The sequence below is a fragment of the Staurois parvus genome, unplaced genomic scaffold, assembly GCF_062004578.1.
Source record: "Staurois parvus isolate SC_StPar_1 unplaced genomic scaffold, SC_StPar_1.0 ptg000946l, whole genome shotgun sequence".
NCBI lineage: Eukaryota > Metazoa > Chordata > Amphibia > Anura > Ranidae > Staurois > Staurois parvus.
The window spans coordinates 705,086-729,420 of NW_028318742.1; positions in this window are offsets into that span (position 1 = coordinate 705,086).

The following is a 24,335-nucleotide window of genomic DNA, read 5'->3' on the forward strand; positions in this document are numbered from 1 at the left end:
CAAAGTACTCCAAGAATCAGCTGCAGACATCTATGTGAAGTCCTGCTGCCTGTCTGCTGGTGTCACTCGCAGACTCTGTCACCCTGAAACGTATCCAGCTAGTATGGCTGCCCTACCGGAGGGGTTTCATTTTTTTCTGCCAGTGCCGGAATTTCTTGGTGGGCTTTTTTGGGTCCAACCCACTGGTCCTGTGGCAATATATGTGGTCCGGATCCTGGGGCTCGTTGTCATGTGAGCTCGGGACCTGCTTGTCCTCTGGCCAAGTTGGCTGCTAAAGACACCAACATCTGGACTACGACATCATGGACTCTTCCATTAATGGACTTTCAACCTGTTCAGGTATGCTGGGGCAGCTGCAGTTGTAGGTTCAGTTAGGAAAGCAACTGTTTAAAGGGTGTATGAAAGTAACCGGCACATTACACATAGTTTGCAGCTTGGGTCAGTAAAGCACATTGGGGTATGAAGACAGCTCTGCAAAAGTTAACATAGTAGAGAGTAAAGCAAGTAGTTGCCAAGGGTAATGGAGGTCTAGTAACCAACACAAGCAGCCTGTGTTGGAAACGTGGTACCTGTGTTAGGCAAGGCATGCTCTGTTAGTGAGGGTGTTGTCTCTGGGACTCCCCAAGCAGTCCATCTCCCATAGCTATGGGAGCAGATGAGCGTTACAAAGATCCTTGACCTGGCCGCCAGGTACTTGAGAGTAAGAAGACAAAGTGCACGCTACAGGTCCTCGCTAGGTGCACAGAGGGACCCCATTCTGTCACTGGGAGTGAGGTGGCAGAGACACACTGGATGGGCAGAGTATTCATAGGCTCAGCGTGTCCCTCCTAAATGCAGAAGTTACAGTCAAGGTGTGTATTGGCATGGGACCAGGGAGTTAACAGAAGTCCAGTTTATTTGCTGTGTTCACAGTGTATAGCCATCTCTGAGTTGGAGAACCACTTAAGGCTGAATTTCCCTGACAGTGGCCCCCGCCTTGTCCTGGGGCATTGATGAGTATGACACAGCAAAGGTACCCCTTGTGCAGGGCTAGTGTCCCCATCCACGGTGCCTTGTGTAGCCCATAAGAACCCACCTCCAGGGTAGATCTCTTGGTGTCATATATTTTGGCGTCTAACGGAGCCATGCCAAGAGACTCTCTACCCGCAGGCCCTCACACTAATTTTCTGGCATTTGTGTTTCTCTGGTCCCTTTAGAACTATCTATCTCACTTTCAAGGATGCTTGGGCTGGAGATACAAGACTGGTCTCACTTCGGTCATCAGTCTGAAGTAGGCGAGGACCAAGCAGAGGGAGCTGTAGAGCAGTGAGACCAAGGAGGTGCACCAGAGGAATTGGGAATTGAAGTCAGACATGATGAAATAGCAGATAATAATTCAGAGCCAACTACCCAAAGCCTTACTTGGTTCAGATCACCAACCATGATGCCGACAACCTCCAACTGCATGACTAGGTATGTAACCAGCAGGTTGGTTCCTGGCAAGAATTTCTGTTGGGCCTACAGTATATACTGTAAGGAATCTCAACTGCCTCTACCAAGAAAATTAAATAAACCAAGCCTTCACACTGAGTAGATATAATCACACAGCAAGCAACTGTTGCCCCAGGGTGGACCATGAGATTTTTTTGAAAAGAAGGTAAAAAAGAAGATCTGATTGAATATTGGAAAACGCTAACTGGCATACTACTATGACAAATGGATGAATGTAGTGTTTTATACTTTTATTGCCTTTCACTTCTCAGAACCCACTGAGATTCCATGTACAGTGTACCTTCCTGTATTCTCCTCTGTGCTACTAATATTCTGTTCTTTGTAAAAAGCAGCTCAATGTTCCTGTGAATGTTTTTCAGAAAAGTCAAAGAATGAAACTAGTTATTGTGTTATCTCTTCAATCATCCAGTTTGTTGACAAGACTGGGGTCACCATGAACCACCCGGGAGAGCCAAGACATTAACCGACCGACTATATTGATAGATCTCTATGGTCACTTTTTGTTACTTGTGGTTTTAGTTACTGGGAGCTGTAGATTTTTATTTTTAATAACACTAAGCGACTTGTACTCTTGGAAATATTTAATCTCTAGAAATTGCTATGTTAGTGGATGTCAGGTGCAGCCTGCCAAAATTGTCTCCTGCTTGGGGATTTTGGTGCTGTAAACGTATCACCGCAAAGTAAAATGTATCCCTTTTCATTGCCACCCCCTTTGGGCCATTGCAAGGGAGAGCTGGCCTTCTACTTGGTTACAAGTCCCTGCCTTGCATTTAGAAGCAGCTTTGTCAGTCTGCCACGCAAGCTCCTACAGTTGGCTATTGGGCTGTTCATGCTCCCTGTAGAACCAGTGGGCAAATGGCCAACAAAAGGAGTGTAGCACTACCCCATTAGGAGTTGCTACAGATTTCGCTCCCTCTATAGTCCTGTACAGCCAGGCAACAAACATTTTCGACAGACTTGAATTCCAGAGACAGTAAACGGTCCTTGAACTTGTTTTTGGATGAGGTTGACGGATGCATGGGATGCCCAAGGAACAGGAAACTTAGGACAACTTCCTGGCAACTATGTACAAGACGTTACACAACAACTCTTCTGGGAGAGCTGTCCAGCCTCTCCTGGTGTATCACCCCAGATATTATTATTATTATACTGGATTTATATAGCGCCAACAGTTTGCTCAGCGCTTTACAATATAACGGGAGACAATACAGCAACAATACAGTTCAATACAAGAGGGATAGGAGGGCCCAGCTCCTTGGAGCTTACAATCAGATAAATCCTCTTCTTTACACAGCTGTCTGGAGGAATCCCTGGGCAAGAGGATCCAGTGCCTGCCACTTTGAGATAAACAGTCCCTGGCAAGGAGCTAATCAGGTCTCCCACCAGAGTGTTCTCTTCCCCTTAACTTGCCCAGGGGGTGTAGGATTACTCACTAAGTCTCTTTCCTGTGAGGTGGTTTAAGTAGGTGGATGCCTTCAGGCCTTCTGCTAGGCTGGCTCCTTTCCTGGCTTCACATGTAGTCCTCCCTCCTGGGACTGGGGAGGCTGAGCGATCCTCCTGTCCATGTCCCAGCCTGTAGGTAGGCCCCTTCCCACTGGGCCTCCTCCCAGGTTCCTGCATCTCTTCCTCTCTCACATCTTCCACCCAAACTCTCCTGCTGCTGAGCAGGCTCAGTCACACTTAAGGTTGCCCTGGCCCCATGCCAAGCCTCCTGCTTGGGGATTGGCCAAAGTCCTCTGAGTGTGCAGGGCAGCTCCTCCTCACCCCTGCCCACTGCTTCTAGAATCTTCTCTAAGATTCTAGAGCTGGGGGAGGTATCAAGGAACTGACCTGCAGAGCCTCTCAGCCTTGACCCAAATTTGACCCTGACTATTTCCCCAGGCTGCTACTCAGCCTCTCTAACTAAGACATAGCAACTAGTTCGCCCTGGGTATCTAGAGAGGTGGTACAGGAGCATGCACCATAGACTTGCACCACAAGATCATTGAAAAGCAGCAGCTTAGTGTTGTCAGCCTGTAACAGGAAATGCAAATAGTGGTAGCATTTACAGGTAAGAAACTCTAAGTCACTGTTTCTCTCAGGCCCCCAGCCTTGTCACAATGCCCTTCTTTCAGGCTAGAACAGACCCTAGGTTAGTGTCTTGGTCTACCCATGTTGCTTTCTTGCAGCACCACTGTTCCACAGCACACTACAGTGTCCCACACAGTGTTTATCAGTTGTCCAGCTAGACATCTGTCTGCAACATTGGACAGACCTGGACATGCACACCACTGCCATTGCAGCCTTTTTTCTCCTGGACAGGGAGCCTCCTTTCCCCGGGTGGAACCCCGAACAATAGACAGGACCTTGATTATAACTAGAGATGAGCGAATCGAACATGACGAAGTGGAATTCGTTTCGAATATTAGGAAAAATTTGATTTGCGCCGAATCCGAAAATGAGCAAACTTCGGATGCACGAATCGAATTTTCCCCGATCCGCCGATTTTCATCCCTTCTACAGCCGGCAAAAAGTGTCCCTGCAGAGAGCTCCGCTATTTCTGACAGTTCTCTGACAGTTCCTTCACATTTACAGCGGTTGAAACATTGTATCTATTTGTTTCCATTTAGGATACAGATGTTTTTATTCGGAAACAAATAGATACAATGTTTCAACCGCTGTAAATGTGAAGGAACTGTCAGAGAACTGTCAGAAATAGCGGAGCTCTCTGCAGATACACTTTTTGCTGGACTGGAATTCTTCTTATTTTCATCCTACTTCTTCTTCTTCTTCTTCTTCTTCATCCTCATCCTCTTCTTCTTCTTCATCATCCTCATCCTCTTCTTCTTCTTCTTCTTCATCCTCATCCTCTTCCTCTTCTTCTTCTTCATCATCATCCTCTTCTTCATCCTCATTCTCTTCTTCATCCTCATCCTCTTCTTCTTCATCCTCATCCTCTTCTTCTTCATCATCCTCATCCTCTTCTTCTTCTTCATCATCCTCATCCTCTACTTCTTCTTCCTCACCATCAACCTGTTCTTCTTCTTCATCCTCATCCTCATCCTCTTCTTCTTCTTCTTCTTCATCCTCATCCTCTTCTTCTTCTTCTTCCTCATCCTCTTCTTCTTCTTCATCCTCATCCTCTTCTTCTTCATCATCCTCATCTTCTTCTTCATCCTCATCCTCTTCTTCTTCTTCTTCATCCTCATCTTCTTCTTCTTCCTCATCCTCATCCTCTTCTTCTTCATCATCATCCTCATCCTCTTCTTCTTCTTCTTCATCCTCATCTTCTTCTTCTTCATCCTCATCCTCTTCTTCTTCTTCTTCTTCATCCTCATCCTCTTCTTCTTCTTTTTCCTCATCCTCTTCTTCTTCTTCTTCTTCATCCTCATCCTCTTCTTCTTCTTCTTCATCCTCATCCTCTTCTTCTTCTTCTTCTTCTTCTTCATCCTCATCCTCCTCTTCTTCTTCTTCATCATCATCCTCATCTTCTTCTTCTTCATCCTCACCATCATCCTCTTCTTCTTCATCATCCTCATCCTCTTCTTATTCTTCTTCTTCTTCTTCTTCCTCATCCTCATCCTCTTCTTCATCCTCATCCTCTTCTTCTTCTTCCTCATCCTCTTCTTCTTCTTCTTCTTCTTCTTCATCCTCCTCATCCTCTTCTTCTTTTTCTTCTTTTTCTTCTTCATCCTCATCCTCTTCTTCTTCATCCTCATCCTCTTCTTCTTCATCCTCATCCTCTTCTTCATCCTCATTCTCTTCTTCTTCATCCTCATCCTCTTCTTCTTCATCCTCATCCTCTTCTTCTTCATCCTCATCCTCCTCTTCTTCTTCTTCTTCTTCATCATCATCATCCTCATCCTCTTCTTCTTCTTCCTCGCCATCATCCTCTTCTTCTTCATCATCCTCATCCTCTTCTTCATCCTCATCCTCCTCTTCTTCTTCTTCTTCTTCTTCTTCTTCTTCTTCCTCATCCTCTTCTTCTTCTTCTTCTTCTTCTTCTTCCTCATCCTCATCCTCTTCTTCTTCTTCTTCTTCTTCTTCTTCTTCTTCTTCTTCTTCCTCATCCTCTTCTTCTTCTTCTTCTTCTTCTTCTTCTTCTTCCTCATCCTCTTCTTCTTCTTTTTCTTCATCCTCACCCTCATCCTCTTCTTCTCCTTCTTCTTCATCCTCATCTTCTTCTTCTCCTTCATCCTCATCCTCTTCTTCTTCTTCTTCTTCTTCATCCTCATCCTCTTCTTCTTCATCCTCATCCTCTTCTTCTTCATCATCCTCATCCTCTTCTTCTTCTTCTTCATCCTCATCCTCCTCTTCTTCTTCTTCATCATCCTCATCTTCTTCTTCTTCTTCCTCACCATCATACTCTTCTTCTTCTTCTTCATCCTCATCCTCTTCTTCATCCTCATCCTCTTCTTCTTCTTCTTCTTCTTCTTCATCCTCATCTTCTTCATCACCCTCATCCTCTCCTTCTTCTTTTACTTCTTCATCCTCATCCTCTTCTTCTTCTTCTTCTTCTTCTTCTTCCTCATCCTCATCCTCTTCTTCTTCTTCTTCTTCTTCATCCTCATCCTCTTCTTCTTCTTCATCATCCTCATCTTCTTCTTCTTCTTCTTCATCCTCATCCTCTTCTTCTTCATCATCATCCTCATCCTCTTCTTCTTCTTCTTCATCCTCATCCTCTTCTTCTTCTTCTTCTTCCTCATCCTCTTCTTCTTCTTCCTCATCCTCTTCTTCTTCATCCTCATCCTCTTCTTCTTCTTCATCCTCACCCTCTTCTTCTTCTTCATCATCATCCTCCTCTTCTTCTTCCTCTTCTTCATCATCCTCATCCTCTTCTTCTTCTTCTTCCTCACCATCATCCTCTTCTTCTTCTTCTTCTTCTTCATCCTCATCCTCTTCTTCTTCTTCTTCTTCTTCTTCTTCTTCCTCATCATCCTCATCCTCTTCTTCTTCTTCTTCCTCATCCTCTTCTTCTTCTTCTTCTTCCTCATCCTCCTCTTCTTCTTCTTCTTCTTCTTCATCCTCATCCTCATCCTCTTCTTCTTCTTCATCCTCATCCTCTTCTTCTTCTTCTTCTTCCTCTTCCTCATCCTCTTCTTTTTCATCCTCTTCTTCCTCTTCTTCTTCTTCATCCTCTTCTTCATCCTCTTCCTCTTCTTCTTTTTCTTCTTTTTGTCTTCCTCTTGCAGGTCACTGCTCACGCGCAGATTTTTTATCGGCAAAAAATCGTCCGATTTGCCCACTATTGCCGCGAAAATCGGCCGATCGGCAAAATCGGCCGATTTTTTTTCCAACTTTACAGAAAAAAAAAACGGCCAAAATACCGAAAAACGGCCGACCAAATAGCCCACTAACGATCCGAAAATCGGCCGATTTTATTTTCGGCTGAAAAATCGGCCGATTTTCGACCCATCTATGGCCTGCATTAGGGCCACAGAGACTTTAGGGCCACAGAATCGTTACTCAGGGACACAGAATCGTTACTCAGGGACACAGAATCGTTACTCAGGGACACAGAATTGTTACTCAGGGACACAGAATCGTTACTCAGGGACACAGAATCGTTACTTAGGGCCACAGCTATCAAAGAATCGAAAATTTAAAGTGACATACACCCTTTTTTCTTTTGGTGGCTGTCGTGCACAGTTGGTGCTGCAGTTTGCCGATTGTGCAAAATAAACTGACTTTCTGCTTCACAACCACTATTGTACGTTCAAAGAGTTAGATCCATTTACACGCCGGCTGGCGGTAATATTTTTTGGGTGATTAGTGCATTCCAGTGACATAAACGTACAGTTTCCAGCCAACGGCAAGCTGCAATTGACCGATTGTGTACAATAAACTGACTTTCTGCTTCACAACCACTATTGGCCTTCAATTGAAGCTGCTTCCGCTCCGCCACTCTGCCATTGGACTCTTGATAGTCGTCTCCCCACACTGCTGCTGGGGGGACTTTTTAACATAGGCCTCTGTATGGCCTTCAATTTAAGCTGCTTACGCTTCGCCACTCTGCCATGGGCCCCTGTACCGCCTCCTCATGCTGCTGCCAGGTCCAGAGTGTGTCATGGGCCCCCGTACCGCCTCCTCATGCTGCTGCCAGGCCCGTAATCTGCCATGGGCCCCTGTACCGCCTCCTCATGCTGCTGCCAGGTCCAGAGTGTCTCATGGGTCCCTGTACGGCCTCCCATTGCTGCTGTCTCCATCGCCACACTCTGCCATGTGCCACTTTCAGGTCTCCTCACACTGCTGGTGGGTTCCATTTTGTCATAGGGTGCTGTATGGCCTCCCATTGCTGCTGCCTCCACCGCCACACTGTGGCTCCACACTCTGGTTTTGGCCCCGTGACTGCCCAAATGAGTGAAGTGTGCGGTGATTCTAAGATCGACGGCACTCATCTGCATGTCATACTGACTGACAGTATTATTTCTCTTCCCCAGCAGACTCCAAGGGCATTTAAATTAAAGGTACAGTGTTCTGCACTAATATAAAGGCTCTCTGAAGCCTAGAAACACCCTTTTAATAAGTTAAATTCGCAGCGAATAAATTCGCATCGAATCGAATTTATTCCGCAAATTCGGCGAATCAGCCGAATCGAATTTTTGAATAATTCGCTCATCTCTAATTATAACAGGTGGGCAACCCTGCACCCTCAACTTGCTGGACTCTTGTAAGACCCTGACACAGGGTTAGGGGCTTCTTCCCACCCAAAGCTCTTCAAAGACGCTGGACTTCAGACACTGATCCGGGAATTAGAAATCCCAGAAAAAAAAAAGATTCATTTTCTCTGTTCAGAAACAATATTCTGGTGCTGCTCACTCTGCATACATAGGAACCTTGTGTTGTCTTCAATCCAGCAGTGTATCATCCACGTGTGCAGTGTGTGCGGTGCACATGGGCCCGGAGGGATGGGGGGGCGCACTGTGTTCTGGCCCACACTGCGTACCAGGGGCGGACTGACAACTCATGGGGTCCCTGGGCAACAGGGGATCATGGGGCCTCTGTGTCCTTGCTCACACTCAAAAAAAGCCTATAAAAAGTACCAGGGGCATTTCATAGGGCCCCCTACTGACCCCGGGCCCGCGGGCAGTGCCCGAGTATTCAAATGGTCAGTCCACCCCTGCTGCGTACTGTCTCAGATGTCTCGCCTGCTGGAGTTGCACATGTCTTTACCTGTGCCCTGGACTCTTGTTACATGATCACAGAGACAGATCCTCTCAATGTTCGGGAGCTGCAGGCAGCTGTATGGTGGTGGAGCGATTACGTCATCCTAACCACTGTAGCTCTTGAGAAAGGAAATCACCCATGCCACTGAAGTCTTCTGAGGTCTGTGAATGTAGGGAGTGGGGAGTTCTGCACACTGACAAACTGAGGAGGGAGGGAAGGTGCATTGATTGTACTGGAGGACATACTGCTGCCTCCTTTCCCCATAGTAATGGGTCTTGCTCTGTCTTCCATGTAATGTGCCCCATGTATTGCCTTCCATATAACGTGTCCTGCTGTGCCTTCCATGTAACATGTTGCATGCATTGCCTTCCACGCAGTGGTGATTTCAGCACTCAGGGCAAGGAAAGTAATTTGTACCCCCTAACCCATGAACTTTTAGATACCCCCAGACCTGATCACACCCCCAGATGCCACCCCACTCTAAACACACCCCTTGCATCGGCAGTCCCCTTCCCCACATGCTACCCCACTGTCAACACCTGGTAAATGTCCTCCGAAGAGCCATCCAAGGTCAATCTCTCGTCAGATGTCACCACAAGTCATGTCATGCCAGGAAATGAGGGGAAATCTCCCTAAGGAGAAACAGACAAAAATAAGCTTCTTGCTGCCCTTCTTTTTCCTACACAGGAAAGGTTGTCACAGGGACAGGACATAAGGGGGCATCCCCCTGATTTGGTCACAGACAGCAATAAAGACCTAATTAGAATCTGAACTTCTCCTTACTCTGTGTCTTGAGAAGGCAAGTAAAGCTTTGTAAAACTGGTCAGTATATGCACTGGTGACTGGCAGGAAGGGCAGTGGGAACCAGGGGCGAACTGACCATTTGGAAACTCGGGCACTGCCCGAGGGCCTGGGGTCATTAGGGGGCCCCATGAGATGCCCCTGGTACCTTTTTCATAGGCTTTTCTAAGTTTGGGCAAGGACACAGGGGCCCCATGATCCCCTATTGCCTGGGGGCCCCATGAGTTGTCAGTCCGCCCCTGGTGGGAACTATGAGGAATGAACATGTCCTGCTCTGGCTTCCATGTAACGTGTCTTGCTCTGCCTTTCATGTAATATGCCATGCTGTGCCTTACATGTAACGTGCCATGCTGTGCTTTCCATGTAATGTGCCATGCTGTGCCTTCCATGCAAAGTGCCCTGCTGTACCTTGCATGTAACGTGCCATGCTGTGCCTTCCATGTAACATGTTCTGCTCTGCTTTCCATGTGATGTGCCATGCTGTGCCTCCCACATAACATGTCCTGTTGTGCCTTCCATGTAAGGTGTCCTGCTCTGCTTTCCATGTAACATGCCTTGCTGTGCCTTCCATGTGAAGTGCATTGCTGTGCAAATTATTTCTGGGGTTCCCTGAGATCTCAGACTTTTTGCCAAGGGTTCCCCTAAGGTAAAAAGGTTGAGGAACTATATTCTACATTTAAATATTTCTGATCAAAGTATTCATTGTCTTAACAGTTGCTGGTTGATAATCAGTTTCTGATATTCTAGTGAAGTGTTAGCCCTGTCTATGTTCAGCATGTACAAAATCACACATATGGAAAAGTTAGATTTTTTTCAAAACTTACGGTGTTGAGGGCTATACATGTCTGTGAGACTCTTACTTATGGCACAGCAACCTAATCATATTTTATAGGTATAAGAAGGATTTTGTTCTATGTAACCATGCCCCTTTAAGCCCCTCCCCTAACAATATGTGGCCATACCCACAGTTCAACATGGGGGGGCTTCACAAGCCACATTTCTACTCTACTCTCAGCTCCCAAGGATACCTCAGGTCTTTTACAATCTTAGCAACACCCCGTCCACAATGAAAACCATGCCCACTCTTCACTACAGCACACCAAGCACACCACATTTTATTCATTAAGCAGTGGGGCCCAGTTTATATTCTTGCACACAGGTTCACTGATTCCATAAAATGCCCTTGCTTCAACCTCATTACTACAGTGGCAGGGCCTCTCACCATCACATTTGCTATATCAAAATTTTGTCAGCAAGGTTTGATGAATATCAACCAGTTTGTGGCCATCCCCTCTTAACAGAAGTCTATCATTTGCATCTATGTGTAGCGCTCACCCCCAAAAGGGCTCATTGACTGGCCCCAAGGTTCTCTCCCAAACTAGTGTATCTGCAGCCAGGCACATGGTCTCAGTCACTCCTCTGGCTCAATACATAGTCTAGGGCAGTGATGGCGAACCTATGGCACGCGTGCCAGAGCTGGCACGCAGAGCCATCTCGGTGGGCACGCCAGGAGGAAGAGAGGAAGAGAACGCACTCTCCTGTGCACCTCCGGGGGGCGCGCACCGGGCGATCTCCGTGATCGCTGTGTCCTGCGGACACAGCTGATCACGTGACATGGTAAAAGGCCAATCACAGCGGCCTTTTACCACGTGATCAGCCGTGTCCAATGACACGCTGATCACCAGGAAATGCAAATGCCGGTTCTCGGCTGCACTTTCCTCACGCTGTCAGATCGTGAGGAAAGTACTGCCGAAAACCGGCAGTTGTCAGAACAGGGATCGGCACCGATCATCAGGGTCACTGATCATCAGTGCCCTGATGATCGGTGCCCACCTGTGCCACACACAAGTTCCGCCCACTTGTGCGCAGCAATGCGCCCACCTATGCCCAGCAGTGCGCCCACCTGTGCCCAGCAATGCACCCACCTGTGCCCAACAGTGCGCCCACCTGTGCCCAGCAATGCCACCCACCAATGCCCAGCAGTGCAGCCCAGCAGTGCTGCCAGTCAGTGCCACCAGTCAGTGCCCAGCAGTTGTGCCAGTCAGTGCCCAGCAGTGATGTCAGTCTGTGCCACCTATCAGTGCTGTCTATCAGTACCCATTATCAGTGTCGCCTATCAGTGCCACCTATCTGTGACACCTCATTAGTGCTGCCCATCAGTGCCACCCATCAATGATGCCCAGCAGTGCCGCCGGTCAGTGCCGTCTGTCAGTGCCTCCAGTTGGTGCTGTCAGTGCCGCTTATCAGTGCCCATCATTTCCTGCATATCAGTGCATCATCAGAGCCTCCTCATCAATGCTCACCAGTGCCGCCTCATCAGTGCTACCTATCTGTGCCGCCTCATCAATGCCCATCAGTGCTGCCTATCAGTGCAGCCTCACCAACGCACATCAAAGAAGAAATATTACCTGTTTGCAAAATTTTAGAATAGAAGCAAAGGAAACCTTTTATGTTTTAAATTTTTTGCTCTTTTTTCATTTATAGTGCAAAAAATAAAACACCCAGTGGTGATTAAATACCACCAAAAAAAGCTCTATTTGTGTGAAAAAATGATAAAAATTGCATATGGTTACAGTGTTGCATGACCGCACAATTGTCTATGTTAAGTGCAACAGCACTGAAAGCTGAAAATTGTCCTGGGCAGGAAGGGGGTAGAAGTGCCCGGTAGGCAAGTGATTAATTCCAGTGTTGGCACTTTGAAATAAAAAAGTTGGTTTTGTGTTGCAGTTTGGGCACTCAGGCTCAAAAAAGTTTGCCATCACTGGTCTAGGGGTATCTTTCTTTTTTGTCTTCGATGGGGTGTAGGGTAACTGTGGGATACTCCAGCAACGTAAATTTGCAACTCGAGGACAGTTTCCTCAAAGCTTCCTAGCACAGTCCTTGCAGCAGCAAATAATGGACTGAGCCACCCAGAGACACCATAGGAATGTCCACCTTTTAGCAGATGCTGACACTTATGCAAAAACATTAGTAACAGCACACAGTCACTGGGATCAAACACAATGGTCAGTACTCACAAATGTCCCTGGATATTTGGATGCCTCCTTCCAATATCAGTCCTGTGGACTCTTCAGACCAGATCCCCAGATAAGTTCCTCGATCATCTCCAGCAAAGTTCAGCAGAATAGGTCCCCAGATAGTAATAGCTGGGACCTTGATGAGCAAATGAAAAAAAACACAGGTGTACAGCAGCCCTTCAGGTTGGGAACTTCACCTCCTGGACAAGAACCTCTCTGCCCTAGGCTTCAAACTATTTATGCACTCACGCAGCCATCTATTGGGCATCCTCCCCCAGATTTGAGTCTCCTAGCCTACTACATTCCAGTTCCCTCTAGAAGACAGGGGAAGCAGTCAAACCCACAACCAGTGAAATTCAGAGCAGCCCTAAGCAATCACAAGCTGCTCCACAGATTACAGAGGAACTAAAGAACTATATTTACCTAACATAAATAGCACCTGTGACAGACTACCTGGCACCCCACCTGGGTGCTTCTGCCAAAGAACTACTTCCTCACCGCTGGGACACCAGACCAAGGTATTATGGCTGAGCAATGCAACCAAGAACTAGATGAAACTAGCTTAGGTGCAAAACTGGAACTGTTTATTAAACAGAAATAGAGGTTTTTATACATTTCAGAAATAGGGGCAGTCCCTACTAGAACAATAAAAACAAACATAACACACAACGGTAAGCACATTAATAAACAGATTACAGCAAGAGACTTCAGCATCAGGGTGTTTTGAGCTGATTATATTAACATCTGCTTAGAGTCTCTGAGTCTAGGAGGGGAGTTGAAGCAGTTAATGCTGAATTGAGCACAGAGACCCCAAATCTGTATCCGGGTCCTCCAGCTCTCAGAGTCCGTGTGTTTTGGGGGAGACATGAACTTGAATACAATGTAAAACTACTCCAAAACGGCCTGCAGGCACACAACTACCAAAGAATGGAGCCTCCACAAACATCAGGGCCCATAGTCAGTAGCCAAGAGGCTAGCCTGTAGTCTCCTCCAAACGACCCTGTCCCAGTTAGGTCTGTCACAGCCAGGGGCGGACTGACAACTCATGGGGCCCCCGGGCAATAGGGGATCATGGGGCCCCTGTGTCTTTGCCCAAACTCAAAAAAGCCTATGAAAAAGATACCAGGGGCATCTCATGGAGCCCCCTACTGACCCCGGGCAGTGCCCAAGTTTCCAAATGGTCAGTCCGCCTCTGGTCACAGCACCTATCTTTGAAGATTTAGTAAAATGGGTCCGGTATTACTCCTTGTGTGTTTTAGGGTGCATTGGCAGCCCAATCAAAATGAGTGGGCTCCATTTATGCAGAAAGCTTTAACACCATGTAGTGCAAAGCACAATGTGAATGGATATTCTTTTTTAATAGCAGCAAAATATCGCAGAAGAACCCTCTAAGAGAGAAGTGTTTATGTGTATACAAGCGGGACTTTACACATCCCTGCTAATTGATTTCTAAATTGCTTTTAAATACAAGAAAGGCGACAATTCAGCATAATGTTGGTTGCACCAGGGCTGTTTGCTGCCTTCCAGATCACCACTTGAAGAGAGAAACAATTTGCTGCTCTCTGCAATTTAGTCAGCAGTTATTTAATTTGAAAGTGCAATCATCAGCTATGGAGCACAATTAACTACTGTAGATCAGACGTTAAACTTGAGTTTACAAAAGGTCAGGTTCAATTTTTAATTTGGTTTGCTTGTAAAAGACTTGGGGGGGGGGCGTCTATTTCAGCTGCCACTTGTTAAGAAAAAAAAGTTAATTGCAAACAAAATAAATATATTTAGTGTGTGGTTTTTATGTGTTAAAGCCAATTTAAACTTCGAAATTAGGTCTGCTGTACTCAGAAATAGCTCTCTAGAGTGGCATCAGAGACACATAGAGGGATTGCCAGGAACTCCCCTGCCTTAGCTCCTGCTAATGAAGAAAATGAATGGGCCTTTGGGTGTAACCCTTGGCCCGTCCACCTCTTGGCTATTAGTATAGTGATGATATCAGCGTCATGATTCTTCAATCACATAGTGGGCTGGAGCAGAGAGCTAAGGACCATGAAAGAATCAGGAAGAGGCATGGCCTGTACTCTCTCCCAGGACAGGGTTGTCCAACACCCATGGCAAGGATCCAGAATTGTGCCCCCCTCAGGGGCGGACTGACCATTTGGAAACTCGGGCACTGCCCGAGGGCCCGGGGTCAGTAGGGGGTCCCATGAGATTCCCCTGGTAACTTTTTCATAGGCTTTTTTGAATTTGGGCAAGGACACAGGGGCCCCATGATCCCCTATTGAGGGCCCGGGGTCAGTAGGGGGCCCCATGATCCCCTATTGCCCAGGGGCCCCATTAGTTGTCAGTCTGCCCCTGGCCCCCCTCCCCCACTGTTAATATATACTGCAGAATGGGTGTACTGCCCTGTATCTATTTTTTGCCCCCTTGCTTCTCTGCAAATAAGACAGCTGCCCCTCCTGCCCCCAACCTTTTCCCGGCCCTGGTCTCGTCACTGAGAGAACATTGTGTTGCCAGAGGAAGGAGTCTAACCAGGAGGTCAAGTGCCTAAAGCAGAGGCAAGTGAGTTGGGGACAAAGGTCCGTGGGACTGACAACTCATGGGGCCCCCGTGCAATAGGGGATCATGGGGCCCCTGTGTCCATGCCCAAACTCAAAAAAGCCTATGAAAAAGGTACCAGGGGCATTTCATGGGGCCCCCTACTGACCCCATGCCCTCGGGCAGTGCCCGAGTTTCCAAATGGTCAGACCGCCCCTGGTACCGCCCTAGCTAGCTTCAGGAGTGAGATCTGTGTTGTTAAACAACGCTGATCTCTCTGTTGACAGTGGGGATGTGAGAGTTTTGGAGACAAAAACTGTCACATCACCTAGTAAAACAGCACACAGTCAACACATCACACATAGTTAACCCTTTGATTGCCCCAGATGTTAACCCCTTCCTGCCCAGTGTCATTAGTACAGTATCAGTGTTTTATATTAGTACTGATCACTGTATTAGTTTCACTGGTCATATCAGTGGCAGTTAGTCAGTGGCCGTGTCAGAATGCCCACTGTACTGCCGTAGTGCCCTGATTATTAGTGTAAATGTACTCTGTCAAAGGAAAGCCGAGCTGCGACAGCACCGAGGAAAGGAGATACATGTGATCAGCTTTGATTGGACACAGCTGATCACATGGCAAAGAGCCAAAGTCATTGGCTCTTTACCCTGATCGGTGATGCGTTGTGTCCAAGAGAAACAGCTCACCACCATCACAGTGCTGCGTGGCAAGAATGGGAGGATGTCATATGACGAAAAAGAGCGGTCCCACCCAGCCCCAGCTGCGAGTGGATGCACACAGCTCCAGCTGCAAGTGGATGAACACAGCCCCAGCTGAGAATGGATGCACACAGCCTCAGCTGAGAGTGGATGCACACAGCTCCAGCTGAGGGTGGATGAACACAGCTCCAGCTGGGAGTGGATGCACACAGCCTCAGCTGAGAGTGGATGAACACAGCTCCAGCTGCGAGTGGATGCACACAGCCCCAGCTGCGAGTGTAAGCACACAGCCCCAGCTGCGAGTGGATGAACACAGCCCCAGCTGCGAGTGGATGAACACAGCCCCAGCTGGGAGTGGATGCACACAGCCCCAGCTGCGAGTGGATGAACACAGCCCCAGCTGGGAGTGGATGCACACAGCCCCAGCTGGGAGTGGATGAACACAGCCCCAGCTGCGAGTGGATGAACACAGCCCCAGCTGGGAGTGGATGCACACAGCCCCAGCTGCGAGTGGATGCACACAGCCCCAGCTGAGAGTGGATGCACACAGCCCCAGCTGCGAGTGGATGCACACAGCCCCAGCTGGGAGTGGATGAACACAGCCCCAGCTGGGAGTGGATGCACACAGCCCCAGCTGCGAGTGGATGCACACAGCCCCAGCTGGGAGTGGATGCACACAGCCCCAGCTGAGAGTGGATGAACACAGCCCCAGCTGAGAGTGGATGAACACAGCTCCAGCTGCGAGTGGATGAACACAGCCCCAGCTGAGAGTGGATGAACACAGCTCCAGCTGCGAGTGGATGCACACACTGGTGTCTTCTTAGCAGTAAGCTAGCTTAAGGAGACACCTACAAAAAGGAAGGTGGGGGGAGCAATTTGGGGACTTACTGTATATAACCACAAAAAAAGGGAAATTTTTAAAGCCAAAAGCTAAACATAATATGTAACAATAAAAAAGAATAGGATTTAAAGTGCACGTAAAATATTTAAAAATATATGTAAAATATGTTTTCTATGTATGTGTTCACAAATGTGTGTTTTTTAAATCATAGTCTCTATCCATCCATCAGATTCCTGCCTTCCCATCGCAGTACCCCCCATCTCAACACAGCTAAAGGATGTCACCAGCACACCATGGATCTTCAAAATTGGGTCCAAACCCACATGGAAGAAAAATATATTTGAAATGCTACAATTTTGGCCGTATTCAATATATTTCAAAACATATTTATATATATATATATATATATATATATACACACATACATACATACATACACACACACACTGCATGTTGAAATGCATTTTTATTACAAAATATATGAAAAATATTTTTAACAACACATTTCAAATATACTGTATGTCTTTAAAAATACAAATCTACATTTTTGCATTTACAAATATATGTAAACATATATGTTAAAATGACTTTTATATGTTAAAAAAAATCTTAAGAATATATTTTAAAAATATATATTTTTAAAAATATATATTTTTTAATATATTCTTCAGATTTTTTTTTAACATATAAAAAAGTCATTTTAACATATATGTTTACATATATTTGTAAATGCATTCCAAAAATGTCGATTTTTATAGATTTTTTTCATATATTTTATAATAAAAATGCATTTCAACATGCAGTGTGTGTGTGTATGTGTATATATATATATATATATATATATATATATATATAATTTATTGAAATGTATTTTGAAATATTTTGAATATGGCCAAAATGGTAGCATTTCAAATATATGGCAATATATTTGGGAAGAATTTTCTAAAAATATACTTCACATATATTTTTCTTCCATATGGGAAGCTTTAATCAGCTATCACAATGTTACAGCAGAAGCAAAGTCTCGGAGCCTCGCAGGACCCTTTCATAACAACAGAACCAACCGGAAATGTTGCTTCTGCTGTAAAAATGTGATTACTGACTAAGTATTGGTCTCAGTTTTGGAGATCTGTGGTGTGCTGGTGATATCCTTTAATTGTGATTCTGGTCGTTGCAGCACCAGTCTATACATGCAGCCATTTCTACAGGAACGTGTGCATTGGGAATAATATGCCCCATCCAGGGGTGGACTGACAACTCATGGGGCCCCCGGGCAATAGGGGATCATGGGGCCCCTGTGTCCTTACCCAAACTCAAAAAAGCCTATTCAAAAGGTACCAGGGGCATCTCATGGGGCCCCCTACTGACCCCGGGCCCTAGAGCAGTGCCCGAGTTTCCAAATGGTCAGTTCGCCCCTGGCCCCATCCCAACAGAGAACCCCTCCATCACAAGAGAGTCCCATCATCATAAGAGAGTTCCCCCCAACACTACATAACCCCTCCATCACAAGAGTGTTCCCCAAACACAACAGAGCCCCCCCCATTCCTCCCTCAAAACAGAGTCCCCCCTCTTTACAAAATAGCCCCTCTTCACAAATAACAACAAATGATTCTGTGCATCCTAGCCAACCCCCCCCCCCACCATGGAAAAAATAATACGGTGTGGTGCATAGGGGAACGGCATTGTGTTCCCATGCCAATATGGCGCCATCAAAGCTGTGCTGCCCCCAAGCTCCTGTCCTTCTTATGCCACCATCACTGGTCCTGGGGGTGCACCACTAAAATCTGGGGGGGGAAAGGCCCAACCCAGTAACCCCTTAGATCCAGCCCTGTTTGTACTGCAGATCTATGTACCACAAGAAAGAAGGGTGGTGATAACAAGCAGCCTAAACATCTCTCCTATCTTATTTTTATGCTGAAATGTTATACAGATGATTCTTGATATTTTTTTCCATAAAATACATTTATAGAAAATATATACAGTTAAGTACACTATAATTTCAAATCACATAGGGAGGAAAAAATGCTTTCTGTTGTGACAGAGTATATAAATATGCATTACATTTTATATATAATTTTGAGCTGTAAAATACTAGTCCATTACCTAACAAGGGATTTTTGGTTGCTTCTAACAAGTGCTACTTTTAAAAAATCAGATGTTTGTCACTGTTTAACCATGCCCTCCAAAAGACAATCCGATTTTGTCCACACCTCTTAAATGAGAAGTATGGAGTTTGAAAATAAAGCAAACCTACATACTCACCTCCATGCTGCAGTCTACTCCTACGTCAGCTCTGAGACCAAGAACTGAGTGATCATGTGAATACTGATTGCTCAGTTCTCTGCCTGCTCCAAGTAAGCAGTGACTGTCAGTCACCGCACTTTGCTCTGCTTTTGGAGAGGGGGCCAGGTGCAGCTGGTGAGGCAGAGCTGTTCCAGGCTCTGGAAGAATCTCAGCAATAGTGGTGGGATTTTCCCAGCCGCCTGATTGGCAGGTTGCTCCGCCTCTCAGCTCGTGTCTGAGAGGTGGAGGAAACTGCCAATCAGGCGGCTGGGTAACTTCCAACAATATTGTCAAGATCCTTCCAGAACCTGGAGCAGCTCTGCCTCATCAGCTGATAATGGCCAAGAACCCACTATTGGCCAACCTTTGATCCCATCAGAGCAAAAGTAAGTTCACTCCGGCAACTCACCAGAGAAGTATGGCCAAAAAAGCTTTGGCCATAGTTCTCTTTTAAACACACTTGTATTTTACAAAAGCCCCCAATTTACAGTAGAATCAAAAGTGAGCCATCAACCTACTACATAAAGCATTTCCAAACTCAAGAAATGTAATATATTGCAGCTTACCCGTTCTTAGATGTTGCAGCTGTATCCCAGTGTAGCGCTACCCCCGAAGGAGCCGCCGGTAATTTGGGTCCTCTGCTTTTGTCCAGCCCTATGTGCGGCCTCACCTTCACTGCCACCAACAGTATACCTTTTTGTAAACCTCAATAGGCACACAAGAATTAGACTCACAACTCTATTAAAGATAAACAGACTGTATTAGCAGGTTAAGGTCATAAAAGTATAACAGAGTATATTGGCACGTTAAAATCAACCAGCATGAACAAAATAATGGCTGTATGATTAACCTCAAAGGCTCAGTTATAGAGGTTTAAATGCAAGCATATACTGTGACCCCAAGGTCATAAACAATAGCTTTCCATGGGAGCTCAATCATCCTAAGTGACTAAATAAGAGTAACAACGTAGATCAACTATGCCACTTGAGAGCTCTCAAACAAAGTGGCCAAGTTTAGGCCTGTAAGGTAAAATTTAAAGTTAAACCCAGATCTGCCCTCATGGTAGAGTGGTCTGAGTAAGTATTTGTAGTAAATCGTCTGCTGGCTACGTTGGGGCCCTTTGAAGATGTTGGTGTGCAAGGAAAAAAAGTATATCTATAAACTGGGTGTTGCAGCACTGTATCTAGGAAGTTGATCTTAGTGAAAGAGGGGACTCCTTGGGTACAGATGAATGCTTAGAAGGGGTAGACCCAGTTGCATCACTCAAGTGCTAAGGTGTGCACGGTTAAAGTAGTTACATGTAAGGTGTGCACAGTTGCAGTAGTTACAGTGAAGGTGTCATGTACCTGATGGGAGACTGAAATGACGAGGTCGGCCTCACTTGTGTCACCAGCCCTGACCCTGCTGGAGTTGGAACAGAGGGAGTCTAGGACCCAGGGGAACAAGAGTGCCAGTAGTTGTTGTTTGCAGCTCTTGCAGATGAAGACCTTGGAAGGCTGATGATCCTCTGATTTTGACACAGTAGTAGTAGGCAGCGCAGGTTTTTCAGATTGCCAGGCGTGCACCAGAGCAAGGCAGGTAGTGAGGACTAGAGACAGGAGCAATGTCATGGGATAGCCAGGGTCATGAACAGTCGGGCAGCACGGTACAGAATCAGAAGGAAAAGCCAAGGTCAGGAGCAGAGCCGAAGTCAGGAACCAGTATCAGGAAAGCAATCAGAGTCAGGTGAGGAACAAGCCGGGTCAGAAACAAAGGAATCATACAGGAACAAGCAGGACACGGGGGAGCTGAAGACCAGTCAGCACTGAACATGAGTAGAGGCACTCCTTAAATCTGGTGCCAATCTTCGCCGTGCGTGTGCACGTGTGCGCGATTGCGCATATATGCACGCATGCGCATTTCCGATCGCGATTCTTCTTGCTGGAAATCCCTTACAGAAGGAAATACGTATTTGATCCCCTGCTGATTTTGAATGTTTGCCCACTCATAAAGAAATGATCAGTCTAAAAATCGAATGGTAGGTGTATTGTAACACTGAGAGACAGAATAGCAACAAAAAATTCAAAAGAAATGCATGTCTAACAAATGATGCACTGATTTGCATGTTCCTGAGGGAAATAAGTATTTGATCCCCTTCACAAAACATTACTTAGTACTTGGAGGCAAATCCTTTGTTGGCAATCACAGAGGTCAGACGTTTCCTGTAGTTGGCCACCAGGTTTGCACACATCTCAGGAGGGATTTTGGCCCACTCCTCTTGGCAGATCCTTTCCAAGTCATGAAGGTTTGGTGGCTCGAACTTTCAGCTCCCTCCACAAATTTTCAATCGGATTAAGGTCTGGAGACTGATTAGGCCACTCCAGGATCTTAATGTTCTTCTTCTTGAGCCACTCCTCTGTTGCCTTGGCCGTGTGTTTTGGGTCATTGTCAAGCAGGAACACCCATCCACGACCCATTTTCAATGCCCTGGCTGAGGGAAGAAGGTTCTCACCCAAGATTTGATGGTACATTGTCCCGTCCATCGTCCCTTTGATGCGGTGCAGTTGTCCTGTCCCCTTAGCAGAAAAACACCCCCAAAGCAGAATCTTATTTCCTTCACTGTAGGTATACGGGTATGCACAGTTGCAACACTCTGTAAGGTAGATCAAATAGCTTGGTTGCCATGGGCCTGTTCTAGCCACTTCCCATCCTCCGTATATTTCTAAATGTCAGCGGATGAGAAAGGTGCTATCTCGGTTATTGCTTCAATAATCATTTTGTTGTGCCAGCGATTCTGCACAAGGTAAAAGTAATCTGAGCAACTAACAAGCCGCTGGATTACTTTTACAGGCTGCGGAAGGGGTTCCCACTCCCCTCTTGAGGCCACCTTTACCGGGCTCACTCGTGCGTGGCTGTTACCAGCCAGGAAAGCAGCCAATCACAATGTTCTGTGTCTGATCGGCTGTATTGGAGGCCAGAGGAGAGATTTGGGGTCTAACTGAAGGTCACTCCATAAAGAGGACTTGTCACGGCCCATGCTATTACAACAGATGTTATTCATCCCTTGTACAGGGGTGGACTGACAACTCATGGGGCCCCCGGGCAATAGTGGATCATGGGGCCCCTGTGTTATTGCCCAAACTCAAAAAAGCCTATGAAAAAGGTACCGGGGCATCTCATGGGGCCCCCTACTGACCCCGGGCCCTCGGGCGGCGCCCGAGTTTCCAAATGGTCAGTCCACCCCTGCCCTTGTAATAGCAATAAAGTTGCTAAGTAAAAGTTAAAGTTACATTGTTAAAAAAAAATTTAATTTTACATTTTAAAGCACCCCCCCTTCCCTTGTGCTCACGTAGGTCCTGCATACATATGTAAGCGGCAATAGCACACACGTGAGGTACTTCCCCCCAACTGCCCTGCTCCTTCCCGGGCTTTTTCTTTTATATCATTCTTCTTGCTCCCAGTATCGTTGGGTATTGTAGTTGTTTCCCAGTTGGTGGTTGTGGCACAGACCCTCCTCCAGACTACATCTTATAGAGTGTCAATGCCTCAGGTCAGTCACTGGCTAAACAAGATACATAAACATGGGGACAAGGTGCTTTGGGGGTGGAGACCCCTTGCCCAAAGCACCCCCCCCCCCCCCCCCCCATGTTGAGGGCATTGCTCATCCTCCCCTTTCCAGACCTGCTGGGCTGCATGTATTTTTTCTCATTAAATTTTGGCGTGGGGGTTCCCCTTCAAATCCATACCAGCCAGGAAGGGCTTGGTATGGATGGGGGGGGCCCAGGCAATTACAGAGAAAAGAAAATGTAACATTAAAGAATGTTTTCACTACTAAAATACCACATAACTTAATAATATAACTCATGCAATATTTTAGTAGCTCTGGGGTACCTTACCACATACTCAGAAGCAGTACGATTCCTCTTAGTGATTTGTCCCCTCTGAAGTTCGCAATCAAACTTTCATTAGGTTCGAATGTTCGTGTCAGGAATGGACTTAGCACTGGTGGTGGGACTCACCTGCCGTGTGGGCTGCAGTACCAGGGCTGACCAGCGGGTGCTCTCAGCAGCCAGAAGCTCACTTCTGCAGTCAGCCAACACCTGGGGCTGATTAGGGCAGGTGTATTTAAGGAATGACCAGGCCTGTGATCTGTGCCTTGGTGTAAATGTTTCCCATGAGCCCTTGTATCCTGTATCTTGTTCCTGTCCTGTAAGTATGTTTCCTTGTTGCCAAACTCTGCCTGTTCTGATTTACGCTGACCCTCTCCTGCTCTGACCCCGGCTCGGTCCTGACCATCCTTCTGCCTGCCCCTCGGTACCATGCTGCCCGCTACCTGCTGAACCTGGCTTGTGACCCCGACCATTCTCCACTTGCTCCCCCTGTACCACGCTGCCCGCACGATACCGACCCGGCTAGTCTGACCTCGCTCACTCCTAACAGTCGCCCATCCATCCCGCTCGGATCGGGATCTGTCATCTCATCCATCCCGCTCGGATCGGGATCTGTCATCCCCTTCACAGCAGGCTCATCCCGGGCACATACCCTCAGCGGGACCCCTCTGCCACCGCCGGGGGTGCCCAGGAACGCGACCTGGTTTCAGTCTTGCACCAAGTCCATCCCCACCATCAGGGGCCCTGGTGAAAAGGCAGACTAGGACTTAGACTCCGCGTCCTGGGAAACCCTGTGCTGTGGACCACCAGAGATCCCGTTGGGCGGAGCCTGACAGTACCTTGCGGCCTGCCTGACCATTCCACCTCTCCACCCCTGACTACGCCTGTGTTCTTGAAGCCTGCTACTTCCCTGTGTCAGTCCACACATTTCTGGTCACACCCGGATCCCTAACAGTTCGACCACAAACTGAACAGGGGTTTCATCACTACTCAAAACCCCCAAAAACAGGTCTACAATAACAATGTTTCAGATTTCAGTTCGATGCACACAAAGTTACACTGGACACTGCATTTTTGGCAAGATCAATAAGTATGTTTTATACTTATAATACTATGAAAATATCCCGTACAGAGTGACCAACTGTAGGGGCATCTAGTAGGCTCCTATGTGCCACGCCCTATAGCATTAAAAAGAATGATTCCAGCACATAAAACAAAGGCCAATTGCTGACTTTAGAGGCACTGCAACAAAAAAAAAAATATTTTTTAAAGCCGAGTGGATACATTTGAGGCCAGGGGCAGACTGACCATACGAGCACTTGGGCACTGCCCGAGGGCCCGGGGTCAGTAGGGGGCCCCATGAGATGCCCCTGGTACCTTTCATTGGCTTTTTCATAGGCTTTTTTGGGTGTAGACGAGGACACAGGGGCCCCATGATCCCCTATGGCCCGGGGGCCCCATGAGTTGTCAGTCCGCCCCTGTTTGAGGCCCTTCATATATACTTATCTATGTCTACTATCTTAGCGAATACTCTCTAGTGACCCCTACGGGCTTTAAAATCGATGTTTACATCAATCTTAAAGCCTTTATTTTTGGAAGATTTCATATATACAATCTGTCTATGGGGACTACCAAGTGGTG